The sequence below is a fragment of the Malaclemys terrapin genome, chromosome 2 (genome assembly GCF_027887155.1).
Source record: "Malaclemys terrapin pileata isolate rMalTer1 chromosome 2, rMalTer1.hap1, whole genome shotgun sequence".
In the NCBI taxonomy this organism is placed as follows: Eukaryota; Metazoa; Chordata; order Testudines; family Emydidae; genus Malaclemys; species Malaclemys terrapin.
Window position 1 is genome coordinate 64,288,193 of NC_071506.1, and position 21,895 is coordinate 64,310,087.

At 42.7% G+C, this 21,895-nt stretch overlaps 1 protein-coding gene across 2 annotated transcripts in view; it reads right to left on the minus strand.

The window, feature by feature from the left end:
- Positions 1 to 17,680, minus strand: part of CHD7 (chromodomain helicase DNA binding protein 7) — a 182,151-nt gene extending 164,471 nt beyond the window's left edge. The window contains exons 1-2 of one of the 2 annotated variants that reach the window (XM_054019707.1): positions 17,336 to 17,680; positions 15,446 to 15,548 (exon numbers count right to left, since the gene is read on the minus strand). The gene's annotated coding sequence lies outside the window, so the exon portion shown is untranslated. The remainder of the gene's footprint in view (positions 1 to 15,445; positions 15,549 to 17,335) is intronic. The other variant, XM_054019706.1, reaches the window with a different exon arrangement.
- Positions 17,681 to 21,895: the final 4,215 nt, after the last annotated feature.

Genomic DNA, 21,895 nt, shown 5'->3' on the forward strand with positions numbered 1-21,895 from the left:
GAGACTGTCTGGTTTGGCCAGTGTACATGGCAGAGGGGCATTGCTGGCACATGATGGCAGTTTACATTGTATTTCAATGTGTACATCTATAGTGCCAGATTTCACTGTGGTATAAGAGTACTGGGTAAATAATGCCACACTGGATCAATTTTCTTCCAATAAGTCAAAGACACCTGTCAATGAGGAGTAAAACCATGGGAAGTCTTAAAAATAAGCCACTGAAAGAATGAAATAAAAAGAATCCCCAAGTTAAACTGGCCAAAAAAAAAAAAAAAAAAAACACACACACACACCACACACCCCACTCTCCTACAATGGAACTAAAACAAGTTTTTTAAAAAACTGGTTATTTTTAAAAGGATACACATGTGTAAGTAAGTCACCTTAGGGCGGGGTTCTCAAACTCGGGGTCAGGCCCCCCTCAGGGAGTCACGAGGGTATTACATGGGGGGTAGCGAGCTGTCAACCTCCACCCCAAACCCTGCTTTGCCGCCAGCATTTATGATGGTGTTAAATATATAAAAAGTGTTTTTAATTTATGTGGGGGTTGCTCTTAGAGGCCTGCTACATGAAAGGGGTCACCAGTAAAAAAAAGTTTGAGAGCCACTGCCTTAGGGCTACTAGGCATGAGAAATTTAACTGTAGAGTTGTTGTTTTTCCAAAGTTCTAAGTGCCTTAAAAATAGGGCTTAAAATAAATATACCTTAACATTGTAGTAACAAAACACAATTTAATAACTGTTGTAACAAAATGACAAAAGGAAGTTCATAGTTAGAACAGATGGAGAAAACAGGATGGATTTATGAGTGAGATCACATTACGTTTGAATTTCCTGCCCTTTACTTTGTGTCACAAATATAATATTGACTTTAAGTAATAGTGTGCATTTAGTATGCATGTTTTAAATAAGGTTGTTAAAAAAAATAGTCTAGTTTTTTTTTTTAATCAAAAAAGACACCACTCCACAAATGCACCTTCTTTATTTCCACAAAGCTCAATTTCAAGCCATACCTCAGTGCTCCAAGGATGTATCTAAGAATGTCATGATTCAGAACACTGCAACTTGGAATGAAACAATGACTCCCAAAGAGGTGAATAACATGCACTGGTACAATTCTGCCATTTATTTTCAGGCTCTAAAGGACTCTGTATAAAAAGTTACCCTAGTTTGAGAACAAATTTCACAGCAAGGTATGTTTTTATAGTTTCATTATAAACTCTTGGGAAAGAAAGAGTGGGTAGGGTTTGCACCAAAAATTCTGACACTCTTATATACACCATAATGTGGACAGTACATCTTGCCCAGATACTACCAAATACTTATGCTGGTTCTCACATTTGATCTATTCCCAGAACAAAAATAAATTTTTATATATACATACATATACACACAGGTTTTTAAGGTCATACATTTTTCAATACCGTAAAAAGATTCGAATTAGTAATTTTATAGAATGTTTAAAAAAGTCTGAAGGCAAGGAAATTCAAAGTTGCACTTAAAATCAGGAAATATGTAAATAGACTAAAGATACTCCAAAAACACCTTGATTAATGAATGATACATATTTCCAGACTTAACAGCTTAAAAGGGGCACTGTCAACTGAAGTCAGTCTGAAAATGTTTTACCTAGTATTCTTACAAGCAACATTTAAGATTACTATAGTAAAGAACTATGAAGGTTAAATAAGATAAGCACTCAAAAATTAGGAAATGCAAGAGTTAAGGTAACCCATGCAACTTTGAGTCAGCTCCCTTGAGTATATGTGCATTTTGATAGTTTTGTCAAACATTGCATATAAAAACAGTAGCAAAGCCAGAAATAGAACCCAGCTCTGCTGATTCCTTGCCCAGTGCCTTAAACACAGGAAAGAATCCTCTATTCTTTCAGCCCTCCATCAGATTCATTGTACATACTGTGCACTGAATGAGGCAATGGTCATTTAGCTCTACCAAGCATATGCACAAGTGGACAGAATTAAAGTGGAATGGGCAACCTTAAAAACCTTTGGCATTTCCTTATTTCTGAGGCCTGGTCTACACTACCTTACTCTGTAAGCGTCTACACTAAAATATAGCTCCTACTGATATAACTTGCCCACAACACAGACTTAATAAATCCACCTCCGCGAGAGGTGTAGCACTTAAGTCGATGTAGTTAAGTCGATACAGTGTCACGGTAGACACTGATTTGCTTACATTGACTATTGCTGCCTTTCAGAGGACATCCCACAATGTCCCACACCGACACTTACATCCAGTGCAAGCGCTCTTGGTAAGGATGTGCACCACCGACACAAGGAGCGTAGTGGGGATGTGTAAAACTGACTCAATTACTGCAGTGGCTGTACACTGACATAACTTAGGTTGACAATTTTGTGGTGTAAACATGCCCTGAGTGCTTGAATTTACAAGCATGACATTCTTTAATCAGTACTGGACAAAAAAAATTAAGTTAAATTTTATCTGGAATCATTATGGACCTTCACTAAGGTCCTCAGGAAGGTTTGAGATCAAGACCTTTAGGTCCACAGCAGAGACATCTAGCACTTAAACTGAACTAACAGCTGCACCAGCAGCAGTCAGTTAACTCTCTGAATCAGCCACTAATGAGGGGTAGGATACAAACTATGCCAGTTGCTTGTACAATTATTTTCTAGACAATAATGGAGTGTTAGGAATAAGAATTTCTAGGCTTTATGCCTTGCTCTGCAAGGCAGCATGATCTAGTGATTACTGACACCAGAACCTAATAAATCTGGCATATCCATTCTGAAAGGCAGCATGACTGCAGATGAGACTTAGAGCCATCTCTAATATGGCAGACTCATCTTCAGCTTTGATGTGATCTTATGCAACCTCTCAGTTTACCCCCATTTTACAGATGAGGTTATGATACTTACCTGCCTCCTACATTAGGGGCAAGAACCCTTGCTCAAGAACTGAAATTAAAACTCTGCCTCCTCCTGGCTTCCAATCCAACACTCCTTCCCTTAAAACAAAGACGGGACTACTTTTGCATATCAACAATAGCTCAGACTCTCTAAGGCTGAGGAATATGCTCAGTGCAGACAGAAGGTTCAAAGCTGCAGCAAACCTCGAATAAGCATGCGTAAATGGTGATTTTCAGAGGCTTATAAGCTGGCCAAATTTCTATGGATTTTCATGATAATAAAATGCACCTCTCACTCCATGAGCACATCCCTGACAAATTATAAATCCTACTTTAAACAAGGCAGTAAAGCTCTTCAAAGAAAGTTTTTTAAAAAAACATTGGCCAAATACATATTTTCCCCTAGCCTTAGTCTCAGACGTGGCTATGTTATATTTGCTGAGATTTTCCTAAAATATTCAGCCTGAAGCAGTGACCAAGCATGGAAAATTTCAGTCAAAAATAGTTAAAGTTAGGCAAAGTTATAAGCACCTGAAAACAAGGGCTTGTAATGGAAAGTGTTAGGCAACCTAAACTGTAAAACTCCTACCAACTCTGCCTATAGCAGAACAAGATTTTTTTTTTTTTAGTTTATTTATTTTGTGTATTTGATAGCATTTCATGTATATTGCATTTCACCACTTCCCCTCTATAACTAGTTTCCTATGTTTAGGTGTCTTCCCCCAAAGATACAAACACTCAAAAAAAAAAAAAAATACTAATTTCTGCAAGTTCAGAAATTTTTTAAAAGAGGTTAAACGGTAGGTGTGATACTTAAAAATACTTATGGAAGGATACTCAAAAGTGCTCAGCGTTAAACTAATTCTTCTCCCAACGATGACACCAATATACTTTTATAGAAAGTAGCAATAAGACATAATTAAAATGTACAAAACACTAAGATCATTGATGAAATGTGCTACATAAATGCTAAGGCTTATTAACCCCATTGTAGCAGGCCTGAAAAGACCATTATGAACTTCGGAAACCAGTTTCGAATAAAACTCAGAGGTTCCTGCATGTGTCTGTTCAGTCCACTAGACAAAACTAACTAGTCTCTCAGTAGACTTATAAAGACTGACCAAATATTTGTCTCATAGGGTATGTCTAGACAAGGGGTGGGCAAACTATAGCCCGGGGTCCGCATCCGGCCCTTCAGACATTTTAATCTGGTCATTGAGCTCCCACCAGAGAGCAGGGTCCAGGGCTTGCCCTACTCCGGTGCTCCAGCCGGGGTGCAGGGTTGGGAGCTTAGCCCACTCCATGCGTGCTGTGGCTCCGTGCGGCTCCCGGAAGCAGCGGCATGTCCCCCCTCCAGCTCCTACACGTAGGGGCAGCCAGGGGGCTCCAAACAATGCCCCTATCCCAAGCACTGCCCCCACAGCTCCCACTGGCCAGGAACCGTGGTCAATGGGAGCTGCAGGGGGTGAGGCCTGCAGGCGGGGCAGCACGCAGAGCCTGCTGCTTGAGGTAAGCGCCACCAGGAGCCTGCACCCCTGACTCCCTCACGTGCCCCAACCCCCTGCCCCAGCCCTGATTCCCCTCCCACCCGGAGTACCCTCCTGCACCCCCAACCCCTCATCCCTAGCCCCACCCCAGAGCCCACACCCCAACCCCTTGCCCCAGCCTGGAGCCCCCTCCCGCACCCTGAACTCCTCATTTCTGGCCCCACTCCACAGCCCACAACCCCAGCCAGAGCCTTCGCCCCATCCTGCACACCAACCCCCAATTTCATGAGCATTCATGGCCCGCCATACAATTTACATACCCAGATGTAGCCCTTGGGCCAAAAAGTTTGCCAACCCCTGGTCTAGACTGCAACTGGGAGGTGTGATTGCAGCATGTACAGACATATCTGAGCTAGCTTTGGTCAAATTAAAGTTTAGGTCAAATTAAAGTTTTGCACAAAGATCAAGGGTAGTATATGGTCTTTACATAGTAGCTCAAGCTTTTGTTTACTATTTGTTCATTGCCTTGCCACATTCGGCCTCAGGCAAAAGGGAAAATATACTGTTATTTTTCCTATTTGTCTCTTCCTTGTCTTTGTGTCCTCTGTTCCTTCCTCAGCATTTCTTGCAGCAATTCCCGCCCCCAGCAGCTTCACTCCCACCAGCTTCCTCCTTTCATCCACTAAGTAGTTAATCTACATTAAAATGTTATCATTAGCCTGTACAGTCAGCACCCCAGATAGATTACTGGGGAGCAAAGTTGTTCATATCTCTGAGTCATTGTTTCAGGCTCAATGCAGATTCAAGACATCACCACTGCATTGATCTACACTAAGAGAATGGCTAGGAGTTTTCTTTTTATTTTAAATCTGAATCAGAGCATCCCATGCAGGCCACAAATGCATCCGAGACTAGATCTGGTCCCACTGCCGGATGTTTTACAACTAGGCTATGGGGTTCTAAAGCCTATTAAAGCAAGCACGTAACTAAAACGTTCACTCTGAATACAATTAAAGCCACCAGTCCTCACTGAGGCTGGGTCTACACTACCCGCCTGAATCGGCGGGTAGAAATCAACCTCTCGGGGATCGATTTATTTGTTGGAAATCACTCACAATGGTGTCAATTGTTGGGACGCGACAATCGATCCCCGAATCGACGCTCTTACTCCACCAGCGGAGGTGGGAGTAAGCGCCGTCGACGGGAAGCCGCAGAGGTCGATTTTGCCGCCGTCCCTACAGCGGAGTAAGTCGGCTGCAATACATTGAATTCAGCTACGCTATTTGCGTATCTTAAATCGACACCCCCCCCCCCCCCCGTAGTGTAGATGTAGCCTGAGACTAACAATAGAAGCTTGTAACTTCAAGTTCCAGTCACTGGAAATATGACAAGCCAAAAATGTTAGAATTATCTTTTATTGAACCAACTTCTGTTGGTGAAAGAAACAAGCTTTCAAACTCCACAGAGCTCTTCTTCAGGTCTTCATGGCTATCACAACATTGCAAACAGGAAACTAAACAGGAGTTAAAACCTCATTAAGAACTCATCTCAAATACACCTTGTCTACTTTGCCTCAAGCTTTCCAGAAGATTTCTACCCTACCATAAGGGCAAAGACATAAGATTTGGTTTTGAAAACAAAGGAGAAGGGGGAAGACCAAGTGGACTTTTAATGGAAAACTAGCTTAATCCTAACCGACTGAGAAATGTCTGTCCATAACACTGTAATCAATTTATGTATCTACACAATATAGCTGCTTGCCATTTGAAGAACCTAGCCCTTTAGAACAGCCTTGAAAATTACATCAAAACTATAGAAGCATTCTGTAAAGGGTACCCTGAGTAAGATACACAGCATAAAAATTCCTGTAAGTAATTTATGTAAGATGTTCATCCCTTCCTTGAGTGATATATAAATGTGTTTAAGTATAACTGTCAATTTCTATTACTCTGGAGAACAGTGACAGCATAATATTAAAACTGCTCAGTTACTCTCACTGATATTTTACTTCATCCAATATCGTCTTCATGATTTCCCCCACCCTTTAACCTAAGGAATGTTTGATGATGCGAGTTATATTACATTTGTTTATTTCAATAATATAAAGCTTTAGACTTCCTCTAGAAAATAGCTTGAGTCAGTAGAATAGCAATAAACATCTGATGAGACCATGCTGAGAAGTTTCACAGGATACAAATTATTCCTGGATACACTCATTTGATTTTTTCATTAGTCTCATTACATTGGGCAAATATACAGGTGTGAATAATTGACACCATTGTGAGTGATTGCTAATTTGATAAAATTTGTGATATTCAGGTTGACTCACAGTCTTGAGAAGTCAGATTGAGGACTTGAGGTTTGCCAAAATAGTGCAAGGAAAGGACCAGTGGGATAATAGAAGCATCTTTTTTTTAAAGAGGCAATAAAGAAGATTAAGTATATCAGCTTAGGCAAGGCATTTTATAAATGATTAAATCTTCAGTATTCTCATCCCTCTATCCAAAAAGAGATGAGTTTGGTCTTCACACACCATCTTAAAAGAACACAACTGAAGTCTAAGTTTATCATCAAGTGCTTTTAGAGCACTCATATCCTCACTAACTGCAACCAATTATGGTTTAAAAATAAATATATATGGTCTTGAGCCAAGATTACTCTTCTAACTCAATGACAATACACTCAACTGCAAAGCTCAGGAAACAGATTTTGATCCCACCAATAGCGTCCCTGCCTAAGGCATGTATTGATGTTGATTAGGGATATTCAATAGCCTTCAACTGTACTGAAAGCTACAGAACTCTTTACTATAGTAAAAGTCAGAATACACTATGTATGACATGTCTACAGTTTAGGCACTCAGATTTTCCACTGTATGAGAAGTTTTTGCAATAGATGTCAGATTAAGAAAAGCCTTAAGACAAAGTTAACTAGAAGTAGAGGATAATGCAGTTAAACAGAAAAAAACTCCTACAATTTTCACATTAAATAAAAAACTTGGCAATGAACAAAAAAAGGACAACCAAATTAGCTACTGTAACTATAAAGGCAACAGCTTAAATGACCATAAATTTCACAGAAGGCTTTATCATTAAGACTCTAAAAACCCATGTTCATGATCAGCAATCTTGCCAATTTTTCCTTAATACAAGAGGGAAAGTGTTCTCTTTTGAAGCCATCAGTGCTATTAAATATATTACAAGAGGATGACATCCATGCTCTCCAAAAACCCCAAGGAAAGTATTTGGAGAGAGACAGCAAGCCCACAAATGGCAAGTTACGTTTCCATATCCCAATGAGAGTTTGACCTAAATCTCTAATTTCTTAGGTTTCTGGACCAGTGCTCGCTTCCCCCCTCCCACCCCCCAGTGGATAGGTTTGCCGTACTTTGTGAACGACTGCCTAGTGCAGATATGCCATTTCACTTGAGAAGCGATAAGTGATCACTCCCACTTCAAAACTGGACTGTTTACAGTAGTAAATGGGCAGCTCAGCTGAAAGAATCCTTGACTTGCTGTTCACTCTGATGAAGTTCAAGGCATGCAACTGCAACCAGCCATATACCTTGAGGCAGCTCTACTTGTTTAGTGTCTGCATCAAGGAAATGCACCCTGTCCAAAAACTCTATGTCCACTTCCACTATTCAACCTTAAGCACCTAGCACAGACAAGTGGCTTTTCTGATCTGTGAAACCGAACATTAATTTTTCACATGAAAAATTCTCCTCAGAACAGCGATCTAATCTAGTACTTTACCCAACACTCCTCCAGTACTCAACCTTTCTAAAAAATTCTCTCAGCACTGAATAACTGTCTCCCTCTCTCTAGTCTACCTTTTCTATTTCTTGAAAAATAGTCTTCTCAATATTCAGTAACTTTAGCAGGTTTTTAATCTAACCAAAATAAAAAAAGCCAACAGAAAAATACATTTTTTACCTGTTTGACTTTTCCACTTCTCTCTTTAACCTCAATGCAGCCTTCAACACATGAGTCCAGGACAACCCTGTTCCCTCAAACTAGGGGTGATGCTGTAGTTACAGTTCTGCTTCTATTTAACAAACCATTCTTTCCAATGGCAGTTCCACATCTGTGACAAGACTCCTCCTGTATGAAATGCCACAACATTCAAATCTTTATCTTTTTTCTAGGTAACTGAGTTTTTTGTGGGGGAAAGGGAGGAAGAGGAGTTACTACACTTTTCTTGTCAAGTAGAGCTTCAGCAGCAGCAGTATGAAACACATGCATTTCTTTTAAATATCACTCTCTCTTCTGAGGAAGGAGTAGAACTGAAGAATCCTGCAACTGTGATTTCTCTATATAGAAGTAAGAAGGTATAGCCCTGTGGAAATCAAGACAGAGAGGAGGGAGGCAAGAAGGAACTACAAAAAGTCTGTTTATCTGTCTCCCAGGACGGCTGAACCAGAGGGAGAAAACAAATCTGCCCGCTCCCTCTAATAGCCAGGTGAGCTCAAAATATAGCAGCCTCTTAGAAAAGAAAAGCTAACATGAAAGAGTGGAGTTATCCAGCACACCTCTCCCAGACTTGTTAAGTCTCCTGCACCGGCAAGGTGCTCCTGTTTCTAGCTGCTTTCTAAATTGCTCCTGCTTAGGAGCTTAAATCCAGTGATTTAGAGAGCTGATGAGAAACTTTAAGGCTGAATCTCTACCATCAGGGCTGCTTGAGGCAGGATCTGGACTCTAGACATACAGGAGCCAGTGAGCAGTAACCAGGAATCAGCAGCCAGGGCCAGAGGTCCTCCAACCAGGGGGTAAGGGGCAAAGAGCAACCCCAAACAGCCACCCTAGCAGCACAGCCAAACTATCTCCCAGCTGATGACAGAAAGCAGATATCTTCCTTCTAACCCAGGACAAGAAGCAGCCCGCACCAGGGGCTAGCAATTCTTCATCACTCCAAGATATAGAAAAACTAGGGGCAGAGCCTCTGGTAAACACCAGATTTATCTAGATATCAACCCAGGGAGATTCCAGACACAGCTATGAACACAGCATTTCCTACGCTCCTAAAGCTTGTTCCATGCTAGTTTTGTTAGTTCTGGTTATCAGGATATTTGCTATCATATACATAAATATTGCAATACACATCACTGAATACAAAAGCTAGAGTCATTTTCCAAGAGGCAGATTTCTAACTTTCAACTTAACAGGTATGCTCTCCTATCTCAGCAAGTCTGGAGGTTTCAGCAAGATAGGGGAAGGGGTGCTACACACTGAACTATAAACTAGAGCACAGTCCTTGGAACCCAGTAGTTCACCATATCTATCTAGGATTTTACACCACAATATCTGAACAGCTCTTACCCTTATGCCCCTCCCACACACCATCTTTTGAATCTCTCTAACAAGTGTTTGATAGTTTTCAATTCAGATTTCTCCCAATGATCTTACTTTCAGCTTTATGCTAATACTAAACCACGTCCCTCTCATCACCTTTAAAAGGACTCCTCTCCGTCCTCTCTCTGCCAGTTCCTACCAAGTAAACTTGTAGCTTTGTGTCACAACTTCCATCAGATAGGTGGATTAATAAATCTTTGTCAGAAAACACCTTGAGAGACAAATTACCCTCAGCTCCGATCTTCCACTTACTGAAACAATGAAAAGTGGAGGCATTCTTGATTTTGAATTCTTCTCCTCTCACACAGAGATAGTGAGATTTGAAGGTTTAGAGTAGCATTCTCTCCCATGTATTGTACAGACTCATCTCTACCTCCCTTTATTTCCTTTTTCCACTGATCATCATAACCTCTCCATGGCCTTCTCAAGTCCCAATTATTTAGGCTCCAGCGTTGTCAGAATGCCACTTTCCGCATTATCTCTTACAAAGAATGCCTACGGGCTCCTCAACACATACTAGTCAGCCCCATTCCTGTGCAAATCCACTAGCCCTCTATTTCAAGATTCAGGACAACTCCCCTTACTAAAATCCTCTTTGGACTTACTCAAGTCCCTTATCTACTTTGTCTCTATCATCTCTCATGAAGATGAGAGTATGTCTCCAGAAAAACTTCAACTGTGCAAGTACCTTCTTCCTTATACCTCCTGTCACATGGAACAGCGTTCCTGTATCAACGTAATTATTTCTATCTCATTTAAAGTCTCATCTGCATACATTTTTCCCTTGCCTCTACCTCTTAACTAACTTCTCCAATCCTCTATTTTAACTCTCAAGAATTCTAGGATAGCATTTTCATGAAATGTACAACACAAAGTAAAGCTTAATGTGTAAAACTGTAAAATATTGAAAACACTTTTCTATTCAAAGACGCATGAATAATCCTGACTGCAACTTTCTGAAATATATAAAGTGATCAAGTTGAGCTATGCTGGCATTTTAGAGATAACACCACATCTCCACTCTTTGGGTCAGAGTCTGGGTGCTAAAACTTTGACTTTTTAGTGGGCTTTGGATCAGACCCTTGGTTCTTTACACTAGTTGGAAGCTCCCTTACATCTTAGGGACAAAGTAAGTTTAGGAATTGAGATGTTTGATTATTTTTTAAACAAAATCATTATCTGACCCTAGCAACAACAACTAAAAAAGCAAAACCAAAAAAAAGCAAGCGACTCCATCAAGCAAACGAAGAGCAGCATAAACTGGGAGGTTTGACAAAGGACTTTTCAATACAAATGTAAGAGGAGTGGTTCAGTCTTGAGAGAAAACACAAAGGAGATATTACAGGTATATTTTAAAATTGATACAAAATCTGATTTCTACCTACAGCAAAGTTTACTACACTTCACAAAACATTTATGTTTAATAATGGGAGTGAAATACCAAATGAGAGATTTAAAAAAAAAAAAAAAAGTATGGCATTTGAATTGTCTACAAAAAAAACCTCCAAATATTTGCATATAAGGCAATTTATTGCAAAATTTGATTACTAGAGCAGGGTTTAATAGACAACTACCTGTTGAAATCGTGAGCTGACTATTATTTACAATGTATAACTTAAAAAGTAACTCAACAATCTTACAGACTAGAAGGTTTTAAAAGTTACTCAGCGCTGCTTTCTGTTATTCATAGGAAGGCAACTTTTAATCATAGTAAACAAAGTGGGCCCATATTTCAATGAACTCTGAACAAAATAACCTCTAGGATCAAGATTATGTATGGTGAAACTTAATTTTCCTCACAGAACCATTAGGAAGAAGGCAGACATTTTGGCTGCACTGACTTTTCCAGACAATTGATTCTTGAAGTTATTTATTCCCCACCATTCCCCTCAAGGCCCTCTTGTTACAGCAATTGTCTCTATGTCAGAGGAAGGTTGGCTACAGCTCCCTCCAAAGCCAGGCAACACCACACCCAAAATAGCTACAGGGGTCACAACAAGGCAAAGTGTTCCCTAGTTCATGACAGCAGGGGCTTGTAGTCAGCTCCCAAACAGGGGTGCTGGAACAATTTGTATGGGGGATTTGGGGGGGTTCTGAGAGCCATTGAACCAAACTAAAGTCTGTATATAATGGAATCCACTTTAAGTCTGGGGGTGTGGCCGCACCACCAGCACCTACACTCCCAAATGCCAATCAACTTTCAAAATAGAATTCTGAGACCACTAATCTGACCTATTATTAAATGAATGGTCTTGCTTATTTTTCCCCATTTTTAAATTAAGATGCATCCTTAAAAGTTTCACTGCCATCAGTCTGTTTCTCCAACTTTTAAGAAAAGCACACTATTTGATATAAACATGGAGAATAGAAAAGAACAAACACTATGTTCAGAAACAGCTATGGAACAGTATGCATGAAATTAAAGAGGTCAGAAACTTAGGGATAATCAGCTCCTATCTGATTTTTTTCTAGATGCATGTTTACAGCTTTAAAAACAAAACAAAAAATCACAGCTGGAAGATAGGAATTAATCAGTTTCTGTATACTTAAGAACACCCTTAAGAGCTTTGTTGTCCTATTGAGACACTTGGAACGTATTCTCTATGTCACAGAAAGCATCTTATTGAATGGAATAATTATTTAGAAAATAGTGGAGAATAAAGGCATTTCAGTTTGTAACCATGCAATGTATTTTCACTCTAAGCAATCCATGGTAAAATAAGAGTCACAGAAAGTTAGATTATACGGATGGAAACAAAACAAAACGAAGGACTCCTTCAAGTTTTAGCACCTTGCCAGAAGCGTTCAAAAAAAAAAAAAAAAAGAAAAAAAGAAAAAAAACGTTACATATCCTGTAACTGCTGCTCTACAATAAATTATCCATCTCTCTGCAACAAAGGATCCTAAAACCAGATTAGAGGTCTCCTTACAATAAACAGTTTTCCTCCTCTTAACTTTGGTAGGATTCCAACAGTCATCTTAAATCTTAGCTCAAATAAGTTAGAGAGAGTCTTTATAGCAAGTGTACTATTTATGGGTGTAAGACTGGTTGGGAAATAAAGAAAGAGGATGCATTAAGGAAGAAGTTGGAATCTGCCACAGATGGAACTAGGTAGTGGCAGCAGATTAATGCAACAGCCTTTTGCCCCTTTGGAGAACAGATTAAAAATGGAAATTAAGGTCTTGTCTACACAAGAAAGTTTTACCAGTGTAACTAAATCAGTTTAGTATAGTTTTCATATTGTAGACAAGGCCTAAGCCACAATAGTAGAAAGTATGCTGTTTCATCCATATCGCCTCTGAGCATCACTAAAACATTCCCTAATCCAGAACAACTGGTAATCTATCCACAGGAACGACATAGGAGAGGGGTTGCAAGACAAGAATGAGGTGTATTTGTAGAGATTGCTGTGCAACTGCTCCACACCACCAGCCCCAACTTGATCCAGACAGCCTTATTTGTGAACACTAAATTCACCCATTCAAACATTCAGCAGATTTTAAAGGCCTTCCATCTGGAAATTAATTGACAGATATACTACCTACAGGAAATGAAGGCTAAAGATTTGGCATAGAATTAAAGGCACTTACATGTTTGTTTTCCCCCCCTTCCCCATCTTTCAGGCCCCTTCTTCCCTCCTCACACACACTGCTTAAACGTGTCACATCAGAATTTAGATAGATATAGCCAGTATCAGACAATATAATATGGTCATGCCAATCCAAAGAGTCACAATGCAAGATTTAGGAGATTCTCTTGAAATAGCATTGCAAATAATCATTAGTTTCTTAAGGCTTTTGCCCTTTACAGATCCAAAAATTATCTGTTTTTTCCCTACTGTCTCTTTATACTTAAGATTGTCTTTAGATAAGGGCCTAGGCCATTTCCATTGAACATCTGAAGTTTAGGGCCTTTTCAGCAGTAACATACTTTGTACTTGTACAGAGCTTTACTTTTGGCACCTTATATTTATAAAAATGGTACAACAACATCTTCAGTCAAATCAAAATTGGCCTATAAAAAATTCCAGCATGGTAGCTGACAGCTTGAAAATATTTGAAGCTAATAAGAAATAGCTTAAAAAAACAGTTTAAAATAATTTCACTTATGGTGCATTACAAAGATTAAGTATTTAGATAATTTCTAATTTTTAATATATGATAATCCTAGATCAAGGTTGTAAACCTTATTTAAACTTTTAGATTGAAAATATACTAACTTTTCCAAAGTAAATATGTGCTATTTGATATAACCCTTCAATATTTTATAAAATAGCTGTAGCATACAGTTTGCACATTCACTAGAGGGGAAAAAAAAAAAAAAAAACCACATTCCAGTGCTATTTAAAAACTAAATTTCACACATTCATAGTAATAGGTATTTCAATGGAAGTCACCAAAACCATACTGAAGTTTAGCCTATTTGTGTACACTTTTGTCTGCTTTCAGTAAGCAGAAGTCCAGTCTCTTGTTACAAATTAATATTTCTGTTATATCATTCCTTTACACACTAACATTTTATAAGAGGATTAATATCCTTTCCAAATGTTTACGCACTTTGATCAAAACTTTGTTGAATAGCTAGACAGGCAGCAAACTTGTGTGCATGTTCTAAATTAAGAATAAGCAAGTTTTTCTATTGTTTAAACCAACTACTTTTAATTTTTTAAAATTAAAAGGCATACCATTACAGTGTTAAATATCTAGTGAGAAGCTTGGTCAAGTGTTTATCCAATTGATAGCAATGCAAGTTTAACTGACTAAAGGATTCAAGCTTAAATGATATAATTTAGACCAAAGTATCTCCGGGAAAATGTCTTTTTTAAATTAAAGTGTTTGTAAGGTTTAAAGGGACTAAAAATAAGCAACTAAAACAAAGTTAAGTGTTAAGCAGGACAGACCTTAAGGTTTGTGGCATTATCCATTTCTATCTAAAAACAAAAACTATTGTTCTGTTTTCCAAAACTAGTGTTTGAAACTTCAAATAATGTTGTTCTCAGAGAAAGTAACTGTCATCTCCAAGAAGATATGGTATTATTTAGCTGAGAACAATTAAACTACATAGTATGTAATATATCTAGCACCTCTATAATGCCATATAAATAGCAAAAGTAACATGCCTATTTTATCCTCTCAGCTAGAGATATAAATGTCAACATTGCGCCCCATCACCTGTTACAAACCTCAGAAACAAATGGGTTAATTTCCCAATGTACTGCAGGTTATTTCAAAGGGAACTACTGCGATTTTCCCCCTATTGTTTAAACAGAGCAATTCTCTCTCTTAAAATAACCCCTATCTAGCTGTCTACCATGGTTAAGTTCTTAAGCTACCCTGTTGTTCAGCATGTGTTATACAAAGCAACATGATTTTTTTAAAGGAAATTTTTGTTGAAAACTTTTGATGAAGAAACTACAGAGCTTAGAAGTTCCTCTCTCTGCTGTGCTTAGCGATGCAAAAGAGTCCTGCAACGTGCCCCAAGCATCCAGCTACATTTAGCTTTCAGCCTTTTTATTATCATTGTCAATGAATGGGCCCCAGTCAAATTAAAGCTGCCATTTTAGGTTAAAGACTGGAGAGTCTCTGTTGTGCAACAGCAAGACAAAAACACTCCAAGCGACAGATGCAGCATTCTCTCTGGAAAATGATGGATTTCAACTTTTATAAAAATAATTACTGGTCATGCTTTTAATATGAATTATATATTGATACTCACACATTACTGCAAACTAACGGGATTTATAATTGGGATAAATCAGCTACCCATGCTGCTAAGGTCATAGTCATTAAGATTTTTTGCCGTCGTTAGAATGGATGATCTGTGAGGAAATGAACAGAAACATTTTTTGTTCAACTTGTTTCTTTGTATCTCCCTTAGTCCCATATACAACGATAGAAAATGACAAACAGTTCCCTGAAAGCCATCTTTCAGTACAAACATCGCTCAGATTCTACTCTGAGGAAAGTAAAATCGAGGCTCACATATACACAGAAAGAAACTTATTGCCCTGAGAAGGTTTTTCTGATATTCCCCAAACCAAAATCCACGCGAGAGCAAGTAACTGAAAAAGCTCTCACAAACGAAAAATCTCGCCTAAATGTAGTTAGAAGGCACATTCAGTACCTTCCCAAACCAAAACAAAGGTAGAAAGTGGGGCAAGTACGTGGAGAGTTGTGTGGGGTATCTAACAATCTCTTAGAAATTCAAAGGGAACTCCCCGTGCATTGCTACTTTTCTTTTGTCCATTGTCCGTTTTAAAAACTAGTTTAAACCAAGGCGTGAGTAGAGTGTAAAAGTGATCTAAAGAAACCCGTCCGATTTAGGGCATGTGCACGAGAGTGACCCCCTTCCCCAGAACCCAGTGGCCCCTAAAATAACACCGCCAGCAGTTCGGGGGGTACCCCAGAGTGTGAGAGGGTGTCCCCTTATGTAATGCTATCAGGATAAATGAATGCAACGTAATGATGGCTGCTCATTGCCTGCAGCTCCTTCTCCCTGAGTCTCACCAACAACCTTCCCTCCGCCCCCCTCCAGCTCCCCCCCCTCCAGTGTCCGCTTCCCACTTCCACCAGCCCCCCATTCAGTACCCAACCCCGCCGCAGCAGCAACCCCAACCCTCAGCAGAGCAGGGAGAACCAGAGAGACAGAGAGAATCGCCTGCCAGCCTCATTTCCCTGTGTGAATCAAACACAAACAACCCCCCCCCTCCTTCCCTGACCGCTTGGCCTCAAACCACCTTTTCCGCTCACCCACAAAATGGCCTTGATTTCAGGGGGAGCAGTCCCAGCTCGCGTGCGCCCTGCCCAGCGCTCCGCTCCGGACCCAGTTTGGGGAGGGGGCCGGGGTAGGAAGGGGAACCGAGTTGGTTCGCAGGGTTAAGTCTCTATTATGCAGGCGCCGCCAGCACCAGTCCAGCTCGCGTTAGGTAGTGTCTCTCCCCCACCCCCTTCTCTTTCTTCTCCGGCTGTTGGAAGCAGCCGGGAGCCCCCTCGCCTGCCGGCCTCCCTCCCCCGGCCCCCTGCGTATGACTCTCCCCCTCCCTCCCTGGCGGAGACCCCCGGCGGCACCTCGTGTTCCCCCGCACACACACTCCCGGCCTCCCCGGGGGGCTCCCCCCGCGCCCCGGCTCCATGTGCCCGCCCGGGGACCGCGGGTGGGGGGGCTCGCTCACTTTGTTAGCGCTTGTTGTGCTGCCGGCGCCGGGAGCAGTCAGCGTGGTCAGCGCTCCCCAGAGGGAGCCGCTCTCCCCGCGGCTCGGCCCCCCGCCTCGCCGCCCGCTCCCTCCTTCCCTCTCTCCCTCGCGCAGTTTTACCCAACTTTTCCCCGGTTTCCATCGCCCTCCAAACTTGCGGAGCTGGCGGGGGTTCGGCCGGGCGGCCGGCCCTCCCTTGCCCCGGGCAGCCGGAGCACAACAAAAAGCCCTTTGCCCGCGGGGCAGCGCCCCGCCGAGACCGCGCGGCCCCACGCGGGGGTGCCCCGGAGGGAGGGGCGCTGACACCCGGCTCCCCGGGGGGCAGGGACCTGCCGCGGGTCTCTTTCCCCCGCCATCCGGCCCCCAGTTCCCCTCCCGCCCGCCGGCCGTGCCCGCGGCGCGGGGTCACTCACCAGGTCAGCGCAGGGCTGGCTGGGCTCGGTGTCCCCCGCTCGCTCCCTCGCTGCCCGCTGCCGAGGGGCCGGGGAGGAGGAGGGGACACGCTCCAGAGTTGGTGCCGCTGCCCGGGGCTGCGGCGGGGCTCGCACGCCCGGCGGAGTTGCTCCCTGGCGCCGGGAGTGCGGGGGGTGGGGGCGGAGAAGGTCCCTGTCCGAGGTCAGCGCGGGTCTGGGGCCGTGTCGGGCTCTCCGCCGGGTCCCGGCTCCGCTCCGCTCCTTTGTGTAATTTTCACTCGATTCAAGTTTAATCCGATAGTTCCCGAGCGCGTCCGCAGGAGCCGAGCGAGACACCAGCCAGCCAGGCGGCTGCCGCTGCTGCTGCTGCTGCTACCGCCCCCCTCCCGCCGCCACAAGGCGCGCCCCCGACACCGCCCCCTCCCCGGGGGCGAGCGCGCCCGCAGGCCCCGCCCATGCCCTACACGTCACCACCCAAGCCTGGCATAATTTATGCAAGAATCCAGCCCCGCTTGGGGGTGGGGGGGAGAGGGGTCACTAACCTCTCCCCCGCCAGGGGCTCCTCCCCCGCCTCACCGGGCCTGCTGCTCCCCGGGAGCTGCTTGCCGGCGGCGGGGGACTGAGGCGCTGCCCAAACGCAGGGGACCCGGAGCCCACTCCTAGCTCCTCCCCGTAGCCAGTCCCGGGGGCGCCCCAGCCAGCCTGGCCGCCCCGCGCCCGGGGAGGGAACGAGGAGCAAGGGGGTGGGGTGTATAGCCGGGGACACGAGCCCCATCGCAGGGTCCGAGCTGAAGCCGGCCACACGTACTGACCCCCAGCGGCAGAGCCCGCGCCCCGGCTCTCCTCCGGGACCCCCCTGCGCCTTGCTGCCAGCGCGCACCCGGCTGCCTCGCTCCCCAGCCCAGGCTTGCGTCTTCCAGCGAGGCCCCCACCCACGGCAGAGTCCCGGAAAGTACTGGCCGGCGCTGGCAGCTGCTCGCCGCCGCAAACTTCCCAAGCGCTGCAAAGCGAAACTCCTCCGGAGAGACTGAATGCCACGGAGCCCGCAGGGTACAATAAGCCCCTCACGCTGCCGCTTCCTTTCCTCGGCTCGCTCTTTCTAGCTAAATCCCATGTCCCAGGGAAACAAGCTCATTTCGCAGCTCCATTAGGACTTAACGGCACCTTTCACCAGTAGCAATAAGCTTGTCAGAGCTGCGGCTCCTTGCAGTGAGAGGGACTTATGAAAAGTAGGGAACGGTGGCTTGAAACATACCAGAGCTAGGGCAGATTCCATAGGGCCTATGAACACGTTTTTGTGAAAATACTGCCTGTTATATATCTACAGGCTCCTACTCGAGTCCCTGTATCTGTGTGGTGATCTTTGCACCACCCGCTCAATTTTTCAAAATCAAGCCGCCCTCCAATACTATCATGTGGTTTTATTTGAGTGAATAGGCTGGTGCTGATTAAGGCTCTGTGGAGGCCAGTTTCCTATTCAATAAATTATAAATTCATGTTCATCATACAAACTGAAATATCAACATCTTTTCATTCCATAAGTAAATCCTGCCCCCCATATATGAATGTTCTGCTGGCCTATTTAACTTTCACTAAGACTACCCTTTCCTGAATCACACTGAAAACCTGTGATACTGTAAAGATTATATATGGGTGAGTTTTAAAAGTGAGCTGTCTAGCAAGTTAACTTCTTTAAGGTCTTTGGTTGTGTGACTGGGAGAGTAGGAAAATAATGATGTGCCATCTCCTCTCTGACCCCACAACCCAGCTATTTTTAACTGATGACTTTCTGTGGCTTTCTATCCCCTTTCATGGTAAAAGCTGAGGTAGCGGGTCTGGGAGAATCCATTCACACAGTTCTTCCTCAAATACTCCCACATAATATGCCAGGGTCAGGGTACTAGCCCTAAATCAGGTGGATCCAGGGCAGCCCAGTGCCTCTGCACTAGCTATGGCCTCTCAATTCTTTGGCAGAACAGCTCCATGGGTTTGTGTGACTAGGGACTCCCTTTGACTGCAGCAACCTCCATGACCAGGGCAGCTCTATGATTTTATATATATATATATTCAGGTTCTTCTGGGAAAATCTGCAAAACTGTGGAGGACAATGGGCATCCCGTCAGGCCTATCCTCTCTCCACCTACTTCCTGTGTGAATCCTACATTCATGGAACACCTTTCACAGGGTCCCAGGGAAGGAGAAGGGACAGTTTATGGAGGCAGCTGACTCCACTCCCTTCAATGCATATGTTAAGGAGCCCCTGTGTTTGTGGACTGGGAACTCATTAGGTCCCATGATTGCAATAGAGAGTTCTTTTTAAAAGTTGATGGCACCAGTTGTATGTATGGGGGGTCAGTTTGACTCTGTCTTTTTAAAAATAAGTTTAAAGGAGTCTGGTACCACACATGCCCCAAGTACCTCTGGTGATTTTTCTAGTTTTCTAATCACATTTTTCAATTTTTAACGTATATTTTTTACATCTGTTGTATGAAAGAGCCTCACAAACAGAGGACACTAACATAGTAACTGCCCATGCAAGAGGAAACTAAAACTGATTACACAATGTTGTCAAAGGCACAAAGTAAACAAACAAGAGAGTTACTCAGCTGTAATTCTGCTTCTCCGAAGGTATCATTTGACTAGCATCCTGCTCTTGGGTTCCAGCTCCCTAGCATGAATCAAGCCAGAGTTCAACTAGCTTTCAAAGAGTTTGTGCACTCTGAGACACAGAAAAGCAAAATTTCTGTGCTTAGGGGGAGGGATAGCTCAGTGGTTTGAGCATTGGCCTGCTAAACCCAGGATTGTGAGCTCAATCCTTGAGGGGGCCACTTAGGGATCTGGGGCAAAAACAGTACTTGGTCCTGCTAGTGAAGGCAGCGGGCTGGACTCGACTCGACTCAATGACCTGTCAAGGTCCCTTCCAGTTCTAGGAGATAGGATATCTCCATTTAAAAAAAAAATTCATTCTGATACTAACAGCCAAGGTCCCGTGCTTCTCTAAAACATTCCCTTTCAGTTTCTTGATGAGCAGAAAGCAGAGTTCTAATTGTAATAGAGAATATATATAATCATTGGAAAACCATGTGATGGGGGGAAGAGGCATAAATAGGAATTCAGTCAAATGTTATATTCAGAGAAGTTGAATTACAGGTATATAATTACTCTTTTAGAAAAGTTAATATAGTTTCCAAAATAAAACAGTTAAGATAATTGAATGGCATTAGGATTTGTTGTGTTAAAGTTTCAGTGTTATAAAACCTTACCCTCACATGAAAATACAAAGGGAAGTTTGGGTTCTGTAGACTTCTGTTTTAAAAGGTAGATTTAGCGAAATGTAATATTCAGGTCTAGGCACTGTCACTTCAAAAAAAGGCAGGATGTAACTTTACAATACTGATGCATACAACACCAAAAAATCATCTGTGCAATATCAGGGCTTAAGACTACAAGGTCTCACTGGTCTATGCCTCATTTCCTACAACAGTTCACAAATACTCTGGGAACTTTGAGTGTTCAAAAACTACCAATGCAAAGTACAGAACACTGTGGGACTATAAGGAGGCACATCTACCTAAAGAAGCTACAGATGCAGCAAATACATCTGCTTCTCCATGTCAGAAAGACTGCAAGGAGCTAGGCCACATTTCAGAAGACCCCATCTACCTTAATCTCTATGATTTCAAGATGTCTATATTGAAGTGCTGCTGCCCTGTACTGATTCTGGATCTTGAAGTTCAAAGGACATTCTGCACACATATCCCAAACCTTGACATCTTCTTGACTCAAAGCAACTGGCTCTCCATCAGGAGAGTTTTAAAGTTGCATCTCCTCTCAGTAGCCATGTGCTTTGATGCAGAGCCTTTTGAAGCACTCCAGGATGGCATATGGTTTGGACTTAGATAACTGTCATTTGGAAGATTCAGGAGATCTCAGGTGCTCCATTGTCTCCAATAAGCTGTGGTTAGTGTCTCCTGAACATAAAGAGATGCCCAACACAAAACTCAGAGGTCTTCTCTCTTCTGAATTTGACTGAAGTGAGATTCAGAAGAGAAGAGAAGAGAAGAGAAGAGAAGAGAAGAGAAGAGAAGAGAAGAGAAGAGAAGAGAAGAGAAGAAGGAAGTAAAATTGATGCACTAAGTGAAGGCACCAAAGCAAACAACTGTGATGGGGAATCAACACTTCAAGATAGATTCCAGGGTAATGGAAGCACAGTGGGATGAGGTCAGAGAGATGTTGAAGCTTTCCTTCTAAGAGGTCTGTTATAGTAATCTTAAACAACTCACAGAGCAAGGATGACAAATCTGAGTGAAGTAGCTGTTCTACTCCCTTCCAGGATCAAATGCAGGAACAGTTAACTCAAAACAAAATTCTTAGAGTGCACCCACTTTATCTGTGAATGCAGAAATAAGGTGAACCTGGACATCCAGCTAATCCATGAAGTCCCAGACATCAAAGGCTTTCGAGTGGTTTTGATAGAAATGTTGTCTGACACAAGACTCATCATCTTAGGAGATGAAGATGCTGTATTTGCTATGCTAGCCCCAAACTGCCTATCTGAAC